Consider the following 18,118-nt stretch of genomic DNA (forward strand, 5'->3'; position numbering starts at 1 on the left):
TCTTGATGTCCCGGTTCGCGCCCCGTGTTGGGCTCCGTGCTGACAGCATGGAACCTGCTTCGGATCCCCCGTGCCCCTCTCTCTCTGCCCCTCCCCCGCTCACACTCTCTCAAAAATAAACAAACATTTTAAAAAGTAAAACATAATAATTTTTTTTTTCTAATTTGCTTTAGAACCCTACTGCTAGTTACAACATGGAAAGCTTCTTCCGTGTCACAGAGCAAATGATCTTGGATGTTCCACGTTGCTGGGCATCCCAGTGTGGTTTGCTTCCCAATGTCATGGCTACATTCTTCCTCACTTACTGTCCATGTTATTCCTGTTCCTTCTAATCAGCCTCGTGGCTTTCAGCTAACTTCACCTTAGTTCGTTTTACTCCCAGCCGCTTGTCTTCCTTGGTTTTTGCAGTCGTTCACCTCTGTCGTTAGCTGTTGCAGGGCTCTGTGTGGCCGCCTTTACTCTAATCAGCCTCTGGGGCACAACTCCGAGAAGCAGGCATTCATGCCACCTGACGACTGAAACTGACTGAGCCCGCGGAAGAGGCTGGGCTGCCAATCGGATGCACTAAGACACCATGTGCAGGACAAGCTCATGGAAAGGCAGCGATAGCAGGTGTTTACTTAGCCACAGGTATGAGGGCTTCTGAGCAACAGTGGGAGGCTAGCTCATTATTAAAATTTTGTTTAGGGGGCGCCTGGGTGGCTCCGTCGGTTGAGCGTCCGACTTCAGCTCAGGTCACGATCTCGCGGTCCGTGAGGTCGAGCCCCGCGTCGGGCTCTGTGCTGACAGCTCAGAGCCTGGAGCCTGCTTCTCATTCTGTGTCTCCCCCTTTCTCTGCCCCTTCCCCACTCATGCTCTGTCTCTCTCTGTCTCAGAAATAAACATTGAAAAAAACTTTTTTAAATAAATAAATAAAATTTTGTTTAGGTACAATTATAAAGGTTTATTTTTAAAATTTTTATTTTATTTAAAAAAATTTTTAAATGTTTATTCATCTTTGAGAGAGACAGGGTGTGAGTAGGTGAGGGGCAGAGAGAGAGGGAGCTAGAGAATCCGAAGCAGGCTCCAGGCTCTGGGCTGTCCGCATAGAGCCCAATGGGTGGCTTGCACTCACGAACTGTAAGATCGTGACCTGAGCCAAAGTCAGACACTCAACCAACTGAGCCACCCAGGTGCCCCTATTTTAAAAAGTTTTAAGTTAATTTAATTTTTTTAATGTTTATTTATTTTTGAGAGAGAGAGAGACAGAGAGAGAATGTGAGCAGCGCAGGGGCAGAGAGAAAGGAGGACAGAGGATCCGAAGCAGGCTCCGTGCAGAGAGCCCAATGTGGGGCTCGAACTCACGAACCATGAGATCATGACGTGAGCTGAAATCATGAGACGGACCCTTAACCGACCAAGGCACCCAGGTGCCCCTAAAGGTTTATCTTTTTAAAGACATTAGGTGGCAGTGCTGCCATTTATTCATTTCAGTGGGAGACCTAGCTGTGAAGACCACAAAGGCAGGAAGCTAGAAAGGGTAGCTGTCCACATGGTGGCAACAGCATATCCTGAGTTTGTTCAAGTCTGGGGAAAATTCACAGCCTTTTTCTATGTTGACTTTGTTTGTTCTTTGTGTGTCTCCCTCACTAGAGTGGAAGTTCCCTGAAGACAAGAATCAGCTTGTTTCATTCTCATTTGTAACTTTAGTGGTACTATGCATACATAAACACCTAATAAATATTTGTCGGAAGAGAAAAAAAGGAGGGAGGCAAACAGGGATGAAAGGAAGGAGTAAGAAAGACAGATGTTTGTGACAGATGAGCTTTGCTTCCATGGTGCAGTCGGTGGCCCATGTTTTTTCATGTCCAGTGGTTTCTTAATCATTTCCAGCACCCACCTCCCACCAGCCTTGATCCCCATACTTCTCTGTTTATCATATTCCTCAAACTCATTATAAATTCTAGCCATTGGATGTGCAAGGACTAAAGAGTTGACCAACTGATCAACAAATTAGTCTAGGACATCCCATGCTCATGGATAGAGAGAACCAATGTTGTTCAAGTGTACTACCCAAAGCAATCTACAGATTTAATGCAATCTCTATCGAAATACCACCAGCATTTTTCACAGATCTAGAACAAACAATCCTAAAATTAGTATGGAACCATAAAGGACCCCGAATACCCAAAGCAGTCCTGAAAAAGCAAAGCAAAGCTGGAGGCATCATGATTTCAGACCTCAAGCTATATTACAAAGCTGTAGCCATCAGGACAAGTGTGGTACTGGCACAAACACAGACACACAATCAATGGAACAGAAAAGAAAACCCAGAAATGGATCCACAACTATATGGTCATCTAATCTTTGACAAAGCAGGAAAGACTATTGAATGGAAAAAAGATGGCCTCTTCCACATATGGTGTTGGGAAAACTGGACAGCAACATGCAGAAGAATGCAACCAGACCACTTTCTTACACCATACAAAAAAATAAATTCAAAATGGATGGATGATCTAAATGTGAGACCTGAAACCATCAAAATCCTAGAAGAGAACATAGGCAGTAACCTCCTTGACATCAGCCATAGCAACTTTTTTCTAGATATGTCTCATGAGGTAAGGGAAACAAAAGGAAAAATAAACTATTGGGACAGCATCAAAATGAAAAGCTTCTGCACAGTGAAGGAAACAACCAACAAAACTAAAAGGCAACCTATGGAATGGGAGAAGAGATTTGCAAATGACATATCTGATAAAGGGTGCGTGTCCAAAATACATAAAGAACTTATAAAACTCAATACCCCAAAAACAAATAATCCAGTTAAAAAATGGACAGAAGATGTGAACAGATATTTCTCCAAAGACATCCAGATAGCCAATAGATGTATGAAAAGATGTTCATTGTCACTTACTGTCAGGAAGATGCAAATCAAAGCTACAATGAGTTATCACCTCACGCCTGTCAGAAGGGCTAAAATCAACGACACAAGAAACAACAGGTGTTGGCGAGCATGTGGAGGAAAAAATACTCGTGCACTGTTGATAGGAATGCAAACTGGTGCAGCCACTGTGGGAAACAGTATGGAAGTTCCCTCAAAAAGTCAAAATAGAACTAGTCAAAAATAGAACTAGTCAAAAGTAGAAACCAGTCTAGGATCCAGCAATGACACTACTGGGTATATACCCAAACGATACAAAAACACTAATTTGAAGGGATACATGCACCCCTGTTTATAGCAGCGTTATTTATAACAGCCAAGATATAGAAGCAGCCCAAGTGTTCCTCAATTGATGAATGGATAAGGAAGATAGGAATATTATTCAGCCATAAAAGAGAATAAAATCTTGCCATTTTCAACGTTTATTTATTTTATTTATTTTTTTTTGGGGGGGGGGGGACAGAGAGAGACAGAGCATGAACGGGGGAGGGGCAGAGAGAGAGGGAGACACAGAATCGGAAACAGGCTCCAGGCTCTGAGCCATCAGCCCAGAGCCTGACGCGGGGCTCGAACTCACAAGTCCGCGAGATCGTGACCTGGCTGAAGTCGGACGCTTAACTGACTGCGCCACCCAGGCGTCCGAAATCTTGCCACTTTCAATGACATGGATGGAGCTAAAGGGTATAATGCTAAGTGAAAGACAAGTGCCATATGATTTCATTCCTATGTGAAATTTAACAAAACAGACGAGCAAGTGAAAAAGAGACAAACTAAGAAACACTCTTTTAAAAAATGTTTTCTTTATTTTTGAGACAGAGAGAGAGAGACAGAGCACGAGCAGGGAAGGGGCAGAGAGAGAGGGAGAGCCAGAACCCGAAGCAGACTCCAGGCTCTGAGCTGTCAGCACGGAGCCTGACGCGGGGCTCGAACCCACGAACTGTGAGATCATGACCTGAGCCGAAGTTGGACGCTTAACCAAATGAGCCACCCAGCCGCCCCAAAACAGACTCAATTATAGAGAGCAAACTGATGGTTACCAGAGGGGAGGTGGGGGGCGTGGGTGAAATAGGTGATGCGGATTAAGGAGTGCACTTGCTGTGATGAGCACCAGGTGTTGAATCACTATAATGTATACCTGAAACTAATATTACACTGTATGCTAACTAGCCGGAATTAAAATAAAAACTTAAAAAGCCAACCACCACCACCCCCAACAATTTAGTCCATGATATCAGCAGAAAGCCACAACTTCCTAGTATTAAGGGCATTTTAAGGAGTCTTACAGAGTCATCGGACACTTCCTGTTTGTCGTCAGTGCCATTAGTGACTCTAGCTTTGCCAACTCCCTTGGCCAAAGGGTGTGTCTGCAACCATGACCTCTGTAATGTAGCAAGGCCCCCACAGCAGGTAGGTAGACTCATCTAGGACTGAGACTACCACCCAGGCTATTTGATATGTTGATATTGGGGATTGCTTTTAGCATTTCCATTAAGCTAAGAGGGAATGGAGGAAGTTACACAGTAATAGACTTCATTAAATGAAAAAAGGCAGAAGACTCAGCAGAAGGAGTTGGAATGCTGGCCCTAATCCAAACAATGCCAACTTTTGTCCCCACATTCCCTTGTAGGGAAATTTCTCACCGTGTCCAGATGTACTTGAACAATTGGAATCTGGGATGTAAAGTTGAAAAACTACCAAATTAAGGTATGCCTGATCCTTTTGCTGCTTGTTTGTTCGTTTTAGAGCTATTGGTAGAATTAATTTCATTTTTGTGATGTATTTTCCAAAGGTTAAGTTTGCATATGCCTACTTTTATTTATTAATTTTTAAATTTTGTAATGTTTATTTATTTTTGTGTGAGAGAGAGAGAGCATGAGAGGCAAAGGGGCAGAGAGAGAAGGAGACATAGAATCTGAAGCAGGTTCCAGGCTCTGAGCTGTCAGCACAGAGCCTGACGTGGGGCTCGAACTCAGAGTGCAAGATCATGACCTGAGCCGAAGTCAGAGGCTTAACTGACTGAGCCACCCAGGCGCCCCTACATATGCCTAATTTTAATTTAGATGCTTTCATTTTCATGTCTAGAGGTGAACAAGAAACTAACATTTATAGACTTTACCCGTATGTTTTCTCATTTAAGATTCAAAACAACTCACTGAAGTATGCCCTGTGAGTCTCATTTCATAGATCAGGAATCTGAAACCTCAAGATGTGAAGTACTTTCTTTGCTGAAGGTCATATAGCTAATCATATAGCAGATCTGGGTTTTGAATCCAGATTTATCTGATGGACCTGCGGAGAATATTCTCCTTTTTTCTCTTACAGAGTTTTCTGACTTTTAAATGTTATGACATTAGATTCTGCCAAGATTGCCTGAATAATGTGTGCTCTTTCGCTGTGCCATTCTGAACTTACAAAACTTTTTATCTTTGGACATCTCTGGTCTTATCTTTGATAAGAAGAAATCTGGCATCAGTTGTAATAGTTTTTAAATATTTACAGTGTTCAATAGCAAGGTTCCCCAAGATGTATCGAAATTGGACTTGACTAAAAGTTTATATTTACAAATAAGGAATGTGTGTGTGTGGCAATGCATGGGCTGATCCTGAAGTGGTAAAATTAATAGAAATTATTCTGTATTAGGAGAAAGACAGAAGTTCATCTTTTTTTAAAGTTTATTTTGGGAAAGAGAGAGAGAGCGCATGTGAGTAGGGGAGGGGCAGAAAGAGAGGGAGAGAGAGAATCCTAAGCACAGGGCTGGAATTCACCAACTGTGAGATCATGACCTGAGCTGAAAACAGGAGTTGAACACTTAACCAACTGAGCCACCCAGGCAACCCAAGAATTTCTCCTTTTTTTTTTTTTTTAATTTTTTAATGTTTATTTATTTTTGAGAGACAGAGAGAGCATGAGCATCAGAGGGGCAGAGAGAGAAGGAGACACAGAATCCGAAGCAGGTTCCAGGCTCTGAGCTGTCAGCACAGAGCCCGATGGGGGCTCGAACTCACAAACCGCAAGATCATGACCTGAGCTGAAGTCAGATGCTTAATGACTGAGCCACCCAGGCACCCTGAGAATTTTATCTTTTAATGGTAAAAGGAAAGGTGCCGTCACCAAGGTGGTGACATAGGTTGTTCTTGACTTTGCTCCCCCTCATAAGAAGAACAACCAATAACTATTCAAGAAGACACCTCAGGGACTCCTAGAACCTGGAGGTGAGGCTAAAGCACCCCTGTGCTTCAGAGACCAAGATGTGTTATAAGGGTAAAGAAATGGCTACATGTTGACCACGTTGCGCCCCTCCAGGCCAGGGCCACACCACACAGAGAGGTAGTCTCTGAGCCCCCAGGTGTCTGGCAGGAAAAGAGAACCCAGGAGCCACAACCAGCCCCCACCAGCATTGTGAGTCCCTCTGAAGGAGCCCTGACTCTAACCTTGAACCACGGGGATTGCGGGGCAATCTGCTTAATCACTGGGAATCTGACTGTGATGGAGAAAGGGGGGCAGGACTTGCAACAACCAGCACACAGATCTTCGCAGACCAAGTGCACGCCTGCAGTGCCTCTGTAGTAATCCCCAATTGCGGCTTTGTTCATCTGCAAGTCCGGGGTGCAGTCTGACCAGGGGGCTTGGCAGGGAGCCGAGCTGCCTGATCCTGATCCCCAGACAAGAAGTTGCGCCAGCCCTAGAGCCCAGTTTGCCCACGCCCAGGCAAAGCCCTGAGTCACAGCCCGCCTGCTGTGGAGAGGGTCTTGTGGGGGGCGGCCATCCAAGCAGGCAGTGGGGGGGGGGGGGCGGCCATCCAAGCAGGCAGCAGACGACTCACGGAAGCTGTGCAGCCCAGCAGTGCTTGAGCCGAGAGAGGGGCAGGCAGAGGCAGTCATCCCAGAGCAAACCGGTGTCCCTCTTTAGCAGGGAATTGGGATGCAGGGTGGCTGAAGTTAAGACAATCATCAAAGAGCTTTACCAGTTTTAGAGCTGCTTCTCCCATAGGCCCGCTCATTGCTGGATAAGGCCGTCAGCCGGCCCAACTTTACCAGAGCACACAGAGAGCTGTGAAGCCTGTTCAGCAGCCCTACACGCAGTAGCCTTTGAACAGAGGGCACAGCCCGTGGCTTCCCCATCTGCAGAACAAAACTGGTGGTCTCACCTGACCCGGGAATTCATTGCATGCTCTTGCCTGATTCACCAGTCAGTCATATAGGCCCTGGGGCTCATCCTGCTGCCCAGCCAGGGCAGGGAGGCTAATGCATAGCCCCATCCACCACTGAATATATATTGTACAGTTCCAACCATCTAGTAAGTCTGACCAGAGAGCCCGGGCGACTTACAGCCTCGCTTGGGAAGGGAACCAAGCCCACAGCCCTATCCGCTGATTCTCAGCCACTGGCTCTCCCCACCCTCCCATCCCTAACCCCAGAGCTTGCTCTGCCCCAAAATAGACCATAATAGCAGGCCCCACTTGCACAAGGACATTACCAGCATACACACCCAGAAACCCAAACTGAGCTGACTGGTGAAGAGCTCTGTCTCTGCCAAAGTAAACCTATAAAGTCCGGAAGAGGAGCCTGATGACTCAACTGTGTAGGCAGCAATGTAAGGAATCAAGAATTGCAAAAAACCACTAAAGGAAACTAATAAAACTCTAATAACTGGTCTTAAGGAAATGAAGATCTATGAACTGTCAGACAAAGAATTTCAGAATAATCCTCTTGAAAAATGATCCACGAGAACACACAGAGACAGAAAAGTTGGGGAAACAGTGTGTGAACAAAAGGAGAAGATCAAAAAAGCAATAGACACCATAAAAAAAAATCCTACAGCTGAAAAATACAGTAACTGAGCTGGAAAATTCAGTAGAATTTCAAAATAAGAACCATGCAGAAGAAAGAATCAGCAGCCAGGAAGATAGGATATCAGAAATTATGCCGTCAGAGGAGCAAAAAAAAAAAAAAAAAAAAAAAAAAAAAAAAAAGGGAAAAGAATAAAAAAGAGTAAAGAAAACTGCAAGATATATGGGGCACAATGAACAGAAGCAACATTCATATGGGAATTCCAAAAGGAGAAGAAAAAGAGGAAGGGTCAGAAAATCTATTTAAAGCAATAATGGCTAAAAATTTCCCACACCTGGAAAGAGAAATGGACATCCAGATCCATGAGGCCCAAAGGACTCCAGACAGGTTGGACCTAAATAGGGCTGCCCCAAGATACATTATAATTCAATTGTCAAAACTCCAAGACAAAGAAAGGAGTGGAAAAGCAAAAATAGAAAAGAGAGAAGTTACCAGGAAACCCTTGTCAGACTATGAACAAGTTTCTCAACATTTTGGCCCAACAGAAAATAGGTTGGCCTGATCAAAATATTGGAGGAAAAAAACTAAACTGTCAGCCAAGAGGGGCACCTGGCTAGCTTAGTCAGTGGATTGTGTGACTCCCGATGTCAGGTTGTGGGTTCAAGCCCCATATCGGGTGTAGAGAACACTCAAAAATAAAATCTTTAAAAAAATGAATAAAATTGTCAACCAAGAATACAGTACTCAGCAAAGCTGTCCTTCAGAAATGAAAAAGGAATAAAGACTTTCCCAGGGATGCCTGGCTAGCTCATTCAGTAAAGTGTGCAACTCTTAATGTCAGGGTTGTGAGTTCAAGCCCCACATTGGGCATGGAGCCTTATTTAAAAAAATATAAAAAACAAAACAAAAAACAACCCCTTTCCCGAACAAACAAAACTGAGGGAGTTCATTACTACTAGATCTGCCTTACAAGAAATGCTAAAGGGAGTTCTTTAAGCAGAGATAAAAGGACACTGGGGCGCCTGGGTGGCTCAGTCGGTTAAGCATTCGACTTCAGCTCAGGTCATGATCTCATGGTTCATGAGTTCAAGCCCCACACTGGGCTCACTGCTGTCAGTGCACAGCCTGCTTTGGATCCTCTGTCCCCATCTCTCTCTGCCCCTCCCCTGCTCACATGCACGCATGTGTGCGCACTCCCTCTCTCTCTCTCTTAAAAATAAATAAACATTAAAAAATAAAAGAATATTGGGGCGCCTGGGTGGCTCAGTCAGTTGAGCGTCCGACTTCGGCTCAGGTCATGATCTCACAGTTTGTGAGTTCTAGCCCCACGTCGGCCTCTGTGCTGACAGCTCGGAGCCTGGAGCCTGCTTTGGATTCTGTGTCTCCCTCTCTCTCTGCCCCTCCCCTTCTTGTACTCTGTCTCTCTCTCCCTCAAAATAAATAGACGTTAAAAAAATTTTTTTTAAATTAAAGAATACCAATTAACATCATGAAACAGAAAAGTAGTAAAACTCATTGTAATAGTAAATTTATGGTCAAAGTCAGATTCTGTAATTTGGTAATGGTGCATAATTCACTTATTAACATAATTCTATGTTAAAAGCTAAAACACACGGGGGTGCCAAGGTGACTCAGTCAGTCAAGCATCCTACTCTTGATTTTGGCTCAGGTCATGAACTCATAGTTTGTGAGTTCAAGACCTGTGTTGGGTTCTGTGCTGACGGTGCAGAGCTTGCTTGGGATCCTCTCTCTCCCTCTCTCTCCGACCCCTCCCCTGTTCACTTGCACACTCTCTCTCTCTCTCTCAAAATAAATAAAATAAACATTAAAAATTTTTTTTAAGTTAAAAAACACGAGCATAGTAAAAGCAACCATAACTACAATACTCTGTTGTTAGTTACACAATATAAAAAAATGTGTAAATTGTAACAGCAGTAACCTAAAATGTGAGGGGGAGGAGAAGTATAAGTATAAAGTTTAGGAATTCTACTGAACTTAAGGTTTATCAGCGTAAAATATGGGGTCGTAAGCCTTATGGTAACCACAAGGGGAAAACCTATAGCAATTATACAAAAAAAAAAAAAAAAAAAAAAAAAAAAAGAGGTAAAGAAATCAAAGCATACTGACACCAAAAGACATCAACACACACACAAAAAGATAGCAGGATAAGAAACAAGGAACAGTGGATCTATAAAACAACCAGAAAATAATTAATAAAAGGGAAAAAGTAAGTCCTTACCTATTGGTAATTACTTTAAACATAAAATGATGAAGTTCTCTAATCAGAAGACATAGAAAAGGGGTGTCTGGGTGGCTCAGTCAGTTGAGCGTCTGACTCTAGATTTCAGCTCAGATCATGATCCCAAGATCATGGGATTGAATCCCACATCAGGCTCTGTGCTGAGCAGAGCCTGCTTGGGATTCTCTCTCTCCCCCTCTCTCCCTCTACCCCACTCCCCTGCTCATGCGCTCTCTCTCTCTCTCTCTCTCTCTTAAAGAAAAAAAGACGTAGAATGTCTGAATGGATTAAAAAAACAAGATCCAGCGCCATGCTGCCTACGAGCAACTCACTTTAGCCTTAAAGACACACACAGACTGAGAGTGAAGGGATATAAGAAGTCATTTCAAGGAAATGTAACAACAAACAACAAAAAAGCAGGGGTAGCTATACTTCTATCAGACAAAATAAACTTTAAACTCAAAATGGTAAAAAGAAGCTCGTTACGTGATGATAAAGCTCTCAATCCATTAAGAAGACAGAACAGTTGTAAATATTTGTTCACCCAATGTCAGAGTACCTAAATATATAAAGCAAAAACTAACAGCTAAAAGGAGAAATAACAGTAATACAATAATAGTTGGAGACTTTAATACCCCACTGTCAACAATCGATAGGTCATCCAGAGATTCAGTAGGGAAACAGCAGGTTTGAACATCACTGTAGACCAAATGGACCTAACAGACACATCCAGAACATTCCATCCAACAGCAGCAAAATACATGCTCACGTAGAGTATTTGCTAGGCTAGACCGTATGTTAGCCACAAAAAAAGCAAACTCAAGATGACTGAAATCATACCAAATATCTTCTCTAACTACGATGGCATCAACCTAGAAATCAATAACAAGGGGAAAACTGGAAAAGCTACAAACACATGGAAATGAACCAGTATTCTTCTGAACAACCAATGGGTCAAAGGAGAAATTAAAGGGGAAATTTAAAAGTTTCTTGAGACAAATAAAAATAAAAACACATATGCCAGAACTCGTGGGATGCAGCAAAGGCAATTCTAAGGGAAGTTGATAGGAATAAACACCTACATTAAGAAGCAAGAAAGAGTCCCAATAAAAAACCTAACTCTACGCCTCAGGGAACAAGAAAAAGAAGTTCCTTTTAAGACAAAGTTAGCAGAAGACAGGAAATAATAAATATTAGAGCAGAAATAAATAGAGCACAGAAATACAATAGAAAAGATTAACCAAACTAAGGGTTGGTTCTCTGGAAAGATAAACAGAGTGGACAGACTAATCAATTAGCTAGACTAACTAAGGAAAAAAGGGAGAAGACCCAACACAAAATTATAAGTGGAGAAGGAGACATTACACCTGTTACCACAGAAATACAAAGGATCATAGAGGCTACTGTGAACAATTGTACACCAACAACCTAAACGACCCAGAAGAAATGGAGGAATTCTTAGAAGCATATGAATAACCAAGACTGCATCAGAAAGAAATATAAAGTCTGGATAGACCAGTTATTAATAAGTAGATCAGGGGCGCCTGGGTGGCTCAGTCGGTTAAGCGTCCGACTTCAACTCAGGTCACGATCTCGCGGTCCGTGAGTTCGAGCCCCGCGTCAGGCTCTGGGCTGATGGCTCAGAGCCTGGAGCCTGCTTTGGATTCTGTGTCTCCCTCTCTCTCTGCCCCTCCCCCGTTCATGCTCTGTCTCTCTCTGTCTCAAAAATAAACGTTAAAAAAATTTTTTTAAAAATAAGTAGATCAAATCAGTAATCAAAAATCTCCCAACAAAGAAAAGCCCAGATGGCTTCACTGGTGAGTTTTACCAAACATTAAAAAAATTGATACCAATCCTTCTCAAACTCTTCCAAAAAAAATTGAAGAGGAGAGAACATTCCCAAGCTCATTCTATGAGGCCAGCATCATCCTGAAACTAAAACCAGACAATGATATTATTAAAAAAGAAAACTACAGCCAATTCCTTTCATGAATATAGATGCAAAAATTCTTGATAAGATAGTAGAAAATTGAATTCAGCAGCACATTAAAAGGATTATTCATCATGATCAAGTGGGGTTTATCCCTGGGATGCAAGGATAGTTGAACATACCCAGATCATTCAATGTGATACATCACATTAATGGAATGAAAAAGATCACATGATCATCTCAATAGAGTAGAAAAAGCATTTGACAAAATCCAACATCCGTTCATGATAAAACCTCTTAACAAATCAGGCATAAAAGGAACATATCTCAACAAAATAATGGCCATATATGACAAGTCCACAGCTAACATCATACTCAATGGTGAAAGGTTGAAAGCTTTTCCTCTAAGATCAGGAACAAGATAAGGGTGCCCACTCTCACCACTCCTATTCAATCTAGTACTGAAGTCCTAGCTAGATCAGGCAATAAAGAGAAAGAAAAGGTATCAGAGCTAGAAGGGAAGAAGTAAAATTGTCTCTATTCGCAGATGATATGATTTGATATACAGGAAATCCTGAAGACTCAACCAAAAAGCTCTTAGATCTCATCAATAAATTCAGCAAAGTTGCAGGATACAGAATTTACATATAAAAGTCAGTAGTGTTTCTGTACAGTGACAGTGAATTTGCTGAAAAAGAAATAAATTGATCCCTTTTACAGTAGCATCAAAAACAATGAAAGATGAAGGAAGTGAAAGATCTCTGCTCTAAAAACTGTAAGACATTACCGAAAGAAATCAAAGAAGGCCCAAATAAATGGGAAGGTATCCCGTGTTCATGAATTAGAAGAATTAATATTGTTAAAATATCAATACCACCAAAAGTCATCCATAGATTCAGTGCAATCCTATCAAGATCTCAGTGGTATTTTTGCAGAAGCACAAAATAACACTCCTAAAATTTATGTGAAAACTGCACAAGACCCTGAATAGCCAGAGAAATCCTGACAAAGAAGAACAAAGTAGGAGTTATCCCACTCCCTGATTTCAAGCTGTAGTATAAAGCTTTAGTAATCAACAGTCAAATAGATCAGTGGAACAGAATCAAAAGGCCAGGAAAAAACACCCAAGCATATATGGTCAACTAATTTTTGACAAGAGAGCCACCAAGACTATTCAGTGGAGAAAAGAGTCTTCAGTAAATAGTGCTGGGGTAATTGGATCTTCACATGGAAAGAAATGAAACTGGACCCCTATCTTACGTCACTCACAAAAATTACCTCAAGGTGGATTAAAGGCTTAAATGTAAGATTCCAAACCATGAATAAAGGAATAAAGCTCCTTCACATGGGCCTTGGTAATGATGTTTTGGTTATGACACCTAAAGCATAAGCAACAAAATAAAAAATAAATGGACAACATCAAACTACAGAGCTTCTATACAATAAAAGAAGCCATATATCTGATAAGGGGTGATATACAAAATATATAAAGAGCTCATACAACTAGATAACAATAATATAATTATAATAACCCAATCAAAAGAATAGGCAAAGGACCTGAATAGATATCTTTCCAGGAAGAGCTAGGAAAGGGCAACAGGCACATGAAAAGATGCTCAACATCACTCTTCATCAGGGAAATGCAAATCAAAACCACAGTAAAGTATCCCCTCACTTCAGTTAGAATGACCATCATCAAAAAGACAAGAGGTGGGGCGCCTGGGTGGCTGAGTTGGTTGAGTTTCCGACTTCGACTCAGGTCATGATCTTGCAGTTGGTGAGTTCAAGCCCCACGTCGGGCTCGCTACTGTCAGCCTGTCTGTGCAGAGCCTGCTTTGGATCCTCTGTTCCCTTCTCTCTCATCCCCATGTGGATGTAGCGAAAAGGGAACCTTTGTACACTGTAGGTGGGAATATGGATTGGTGCAGCCACTATGGAAAACAGTATGGTGGATCCTCAAAAAAAAAAAAAAAAAGAAAAGAAAAGAACTATTAGGAACTACTACGATCCAGCAATTCCACTTCTGGAACCATATCCAAAGGAACAAAAGCACGAAGTCAAAAACATATGGACCCTCCATATTCACAACAGCATTATTTATAACAGCTAAGACATGGAAACAACCCAAGCATCCATCAATGGGTGAATGGATAAAGAAGTTGTGGTATATATACACACACATATATATATATACATATATATGTGTGTATATATATACAGAATGTATATATATACATATATACACACACATATATATGTATATAATATGTATATATACATGTATGTATATGTATATATATATATATATACAGAATATGCAATGTATTGTATATTTATATGGCATAACATATACACAATATATAAATATACACACAATAGAATATTATTCAGCCATAAAAAATGAGGAAATCTGTTTGCAACAACATGGATGGACCTTGAAGGCATTATGCTAAGTGAAATAGGTAAGACAGAGAAAGACAAATTATCTCATTTATGTGTGGGATCTAAAAAAACAAACTCATAGAAAAAGAGATCAGACATGTGGTTACCAGGGGCAAAAGGTGGTGCCCCGGGGGGAATTGGACATAGGGGGTTAAAGGTACAAACTTCTAGTTATAAGAAAAATAAATACTAGGGATGTAATGTACAGTGTGGTGACTATTGCTAACACTGCTGTGGGTGTATAGGAAGGTTATTAAGAGAGTAAATCCTAAGAGTTCTCATCACAAGAAGAAAAACATTTTTTTTCTTTTTATTGTATCTATATAAGATGATGGATGTTAACTGAACTTACTGCAATAATCACTTCACAGTGTATGTAAACGAGCCATCATGCTGTGTGCCTTAAACTTGTGCAGGGAGGCATGTCAGTTATTTGCCAATAAAATGGGAAAAATGGATAAAATGATTAAAAAGAAGAAAAGAAAAAGTGACTCCACGACACAACTAATGTTATTTTATAATTGCTCACGTATTGTTTCCTCTTTGAGAGCCAAGAGAGATGCTTCTTTTCGAAAAAGGTACAAAATGAATTTTCCCAAGTAAAATCTAAATTGAAGGCTCCTATTTTGAACGTACAACCTGTGGCTAAACTAACTTTTATCCATATTTAGTTGCCATCCACCCCTTACCCCTCCCCAAAAAACCCCCAAGAGGCAAGCTTTTTGCTGCCACCTACAGTTAGAAAATGTAATCGCCTGCTGAGTGCACAAAGGAATGACGATGGGCAGAGAACCTGAGCTTTGGAAAGGGGGACCATGTGCCCTGGTTTACTGGTTTACTGTAACGTTTCCTGAAAGTCCCTGTTGTCTTGGGGTGATCCAGCCAATGTAGCATTTGTCCTGTCCCTTTTTTCTCTCAAAACTTTGATTTGGTTGATTAATTATACAGTTCTACTGGTTCTTTCCTTGCATCATTTAAAATACTCAAGTTTGGGGCTCCTGGGTGGCTCAGTCAGGTAAGCATCTGACTTTGGCTCGGGTCTCAATCTCAGGGTTTGTGATTTTGAGCCCCGCCTCAGGCTCTGTGCTGGCAGTGTGGGCAGCCTGCTTCAGATTCTGTTTGTCTCTTTCTCTCTCTGCCCCTCCCCCGCTTATGCATGCACTCACGCGCTCGCTCTCTCTCTCTCTCTCTCTCTCTCACAAATAAACATTAAAATAAGTAAAATATTCAAGTTAGTCTCATCTCTCCCACCTAAAAGCACACACACACTTCTCCAGTCTGAACCTCCTTCCAGCTCCAATCTTTCTCCTTCCTATCCTTACAACTAAGCTTCTTGAAAAAGGGATCCATACATTATTTCTGCGTCACTGTGCCGTAACCTTCCTCTCCTCACCTCACAGTATCACAGGCCCCTCGCTTCTGCTCTGACTACTCCTTGAAACTACCAGTGACCTGCGAACCACCCAATCCCTGGACACTTCTCTGTCTTTGTCTTAGCCGGTGGGCACCGCTGTAAGAGTACCACAGACTGGGTGGCTGATGAACAACAGAAATGTACTTCTCTCAGTTCTGGAGCCTGGGAGTCTGAGGTCAGGATGCCAGCTCGGTTGGGTTCCAGTGAGAGCCTTCTCCTGGGTTGTGGACGAGCCAATTTGTCGTATAAATCATTAAAAGGGACTGACCCAGTTCTATGGCCTCCTGTTGTAAGGACACTAATCCTACCATGAGGGCTCCACTCTCAGGACCTAATGACCTCCCAAAGGTCCCAACCGAAAGTCCATCACATGTGGGATTAGATGAATTTGGGGGGAGGACATTCATTCCATAAGCCTTTCCCTTGCTTCATATATTGACAACACTGTACCCAGTTGCGTGTTCCCCCCTCCCAGCTCACCTCTTGTCTTCTGTGACACCATCTCCTGTTTTTCTCCTGCATTCTGGCTTTTTCTCAGTGGGCTTTGTAACCTCTTCCTCTGCTTGCACCTAAATGCTCACGTCTCTGTCCTTGCACACTCTCCCTGAGTAACCACACCCGTGAATTCTACTACAATCAACTTGATAAGGGCTCCCAAACTCATTCATTCATTCAAAAAAAAATGTATGGGTCACCCACAAAGTGCCAGTCACTGCTTCAGATTCGGGGATATATCCGTGAACAAAACGGAGGGGAGAATCATAGATGGGTAAACCATAGACAAAATAAGTAAACTGGACAGTATGTTAGAGGGTGAGAAGTGATAAAGAAGAGAGTAATGGGGGGGGCACCTGGGTGGCTCAGTCGGTTGAATGTCTGACTTCGGCTGAGGTTGTGAACTTGCAGTTTGTGAGTTCAAGCCCAATGTCGGGCTCTGTGCTGACAGCTCAGAGCCTGGAGCCTGCTTCAGATTCTGTGTCTCCCGCTCCCTCTGTTCCTTCCCTGCTCGCAGGCTATCTCTCAAAAAGAACTCATTCAAAATGGGTAAAAGCAAAATGCATAGATAATTTACAGAAGAAGAAATAGAAGCAGATAATAAATATAAAATACTCAATTTCATTAATGAAAAAATGTTTTGTCCTTAAATTAGGAAAGACTTAAAAAATTTTTTTAATGTTTATTTATTTTTGAGAGAGAGAGAGAGAGAGAGAGAGCAGGGGAGTGGCAGAGAGAGAGGGAGACACAGAATCCGAAGCAGGCTCTAGGCTCTGAGCTGTCAGCACAGAGTCCGATGTGGGGATCGAACCCATGATCCGTGAGATCATGACCTGAGCCGAAGTCAGACACGGAACTGACTGAGCCACCCAGGAGTCCCAGGAAAGACTTTTTTTTAAATGCTAGGTTATGTGGGATGGGATAGAAACCTACTTGTTAGAGGCAAACGTACATATTGACACAATGCCAGGAGGAACAAGGAGCCTTAAAATAATATCTTAAAAAGTTGTCATCTGAAATGTGGGTGAAGTTTTAGGCGTAGAAGTGCTAATAATATTTGTTATACTGGAAAAATGGAAACAACCTATATGTCCAATAATAGGGGACCAGGTTAGAAATTATAATATGAACAAATGATTAAATGATTAAAAGATATTTTCTAAGACTGCTAAGTAAATGTGAAATGCTTATATGTTAGGTGAGATAAATGGATGTAAACTCCTATTTGTAGTATGTTTGCAAAATTTTTTAATGAAAATGCCAAAAAGAAAGTATATAGTTTTTATGTGATATGATTTCGTTTCTTCTTTATATTTTTCTCTACTTTCCAAATTCCTTTTTATCATCATGTATTACTTTCGTAGTCAGAAAAAAAAAAAATTCATCCCTAGAGTTTTCCAGATAAAATCCAAATTCCTTAGCATAGCACATGATGATCTGGCCCGTTTTCTGATCACCTTCTCCCCATTTCCCAGTCCTAACTCTCTTAGGGTCATGTCACATTGCTTGCATTTTCCTAATCATGATGTCATCACTATCTGGGGAGTGTTTGTTTTAATTACTTACTTATTTTTGCCTAGGTGTTCTCAAATGCCATTCTTGCCCTCTGGCCTTCCTAACAGGCCTGTTTGATTTCAAGCTCCAGCCCTGTGTTTTCAAAGGATGACCTTCCCTGGGACGCCTTGGGCTTGGTCAGATACCTCCTGCTTTGTGCGGCCACGACTCTGTTATTCCTTTCTCTGGTTACACGGAAATGCAAGCTGGGTGACCAACCATCCTGGTCTGCCCTACCCTAATCCTAATTCTCTGCTTACCCCTTCACATCTTAAACTAGGAGTACCTTGACTTAACAGGCCCTTTACATCATCTTTTTTTTTTTTTAATTCTA

General features: G+C 41.9%; 1 long non-coding RNA gene across 1 annotated transcript; it reads left to right on the plus strand.

Annotated features, from left to right (window-relative positions):
* Positions 1 to 266: 266 nt before the first annotated feature.
* Positions 267 to 5,521, plus strand: LOC123577476. Its single transcript, XR_006701863.1, has 3 exons — positions 267 to 630; positions 4,548 to 4,624; positions 5,243 to 5,521. It is a non-coding gene; the product is annotated as an uncharacterized LOC123577476 (long non-coding RNA).
* The last annotated feature ends 12,597 nt before the right edge of the window (positions 5,522 to 18,118 follow it).

The sequence above is a fragment of the Leopardus geoffroyi genome, chromosome D2, assembly GCF_018350155.1.
Source record: "Leopardus geoffroyi isolate Oge1 chromosome D2, O.geoffroyi_Oge1_pat1.0, whole genome shotgun sequence".
NCBI classification, from domain to species: domain Eukaryota; kingdom Metazoa; phylum Chordata; class Mammalia; order Carnivora; family Felidae; genus Leopardus; species Leopardus geoffroyi.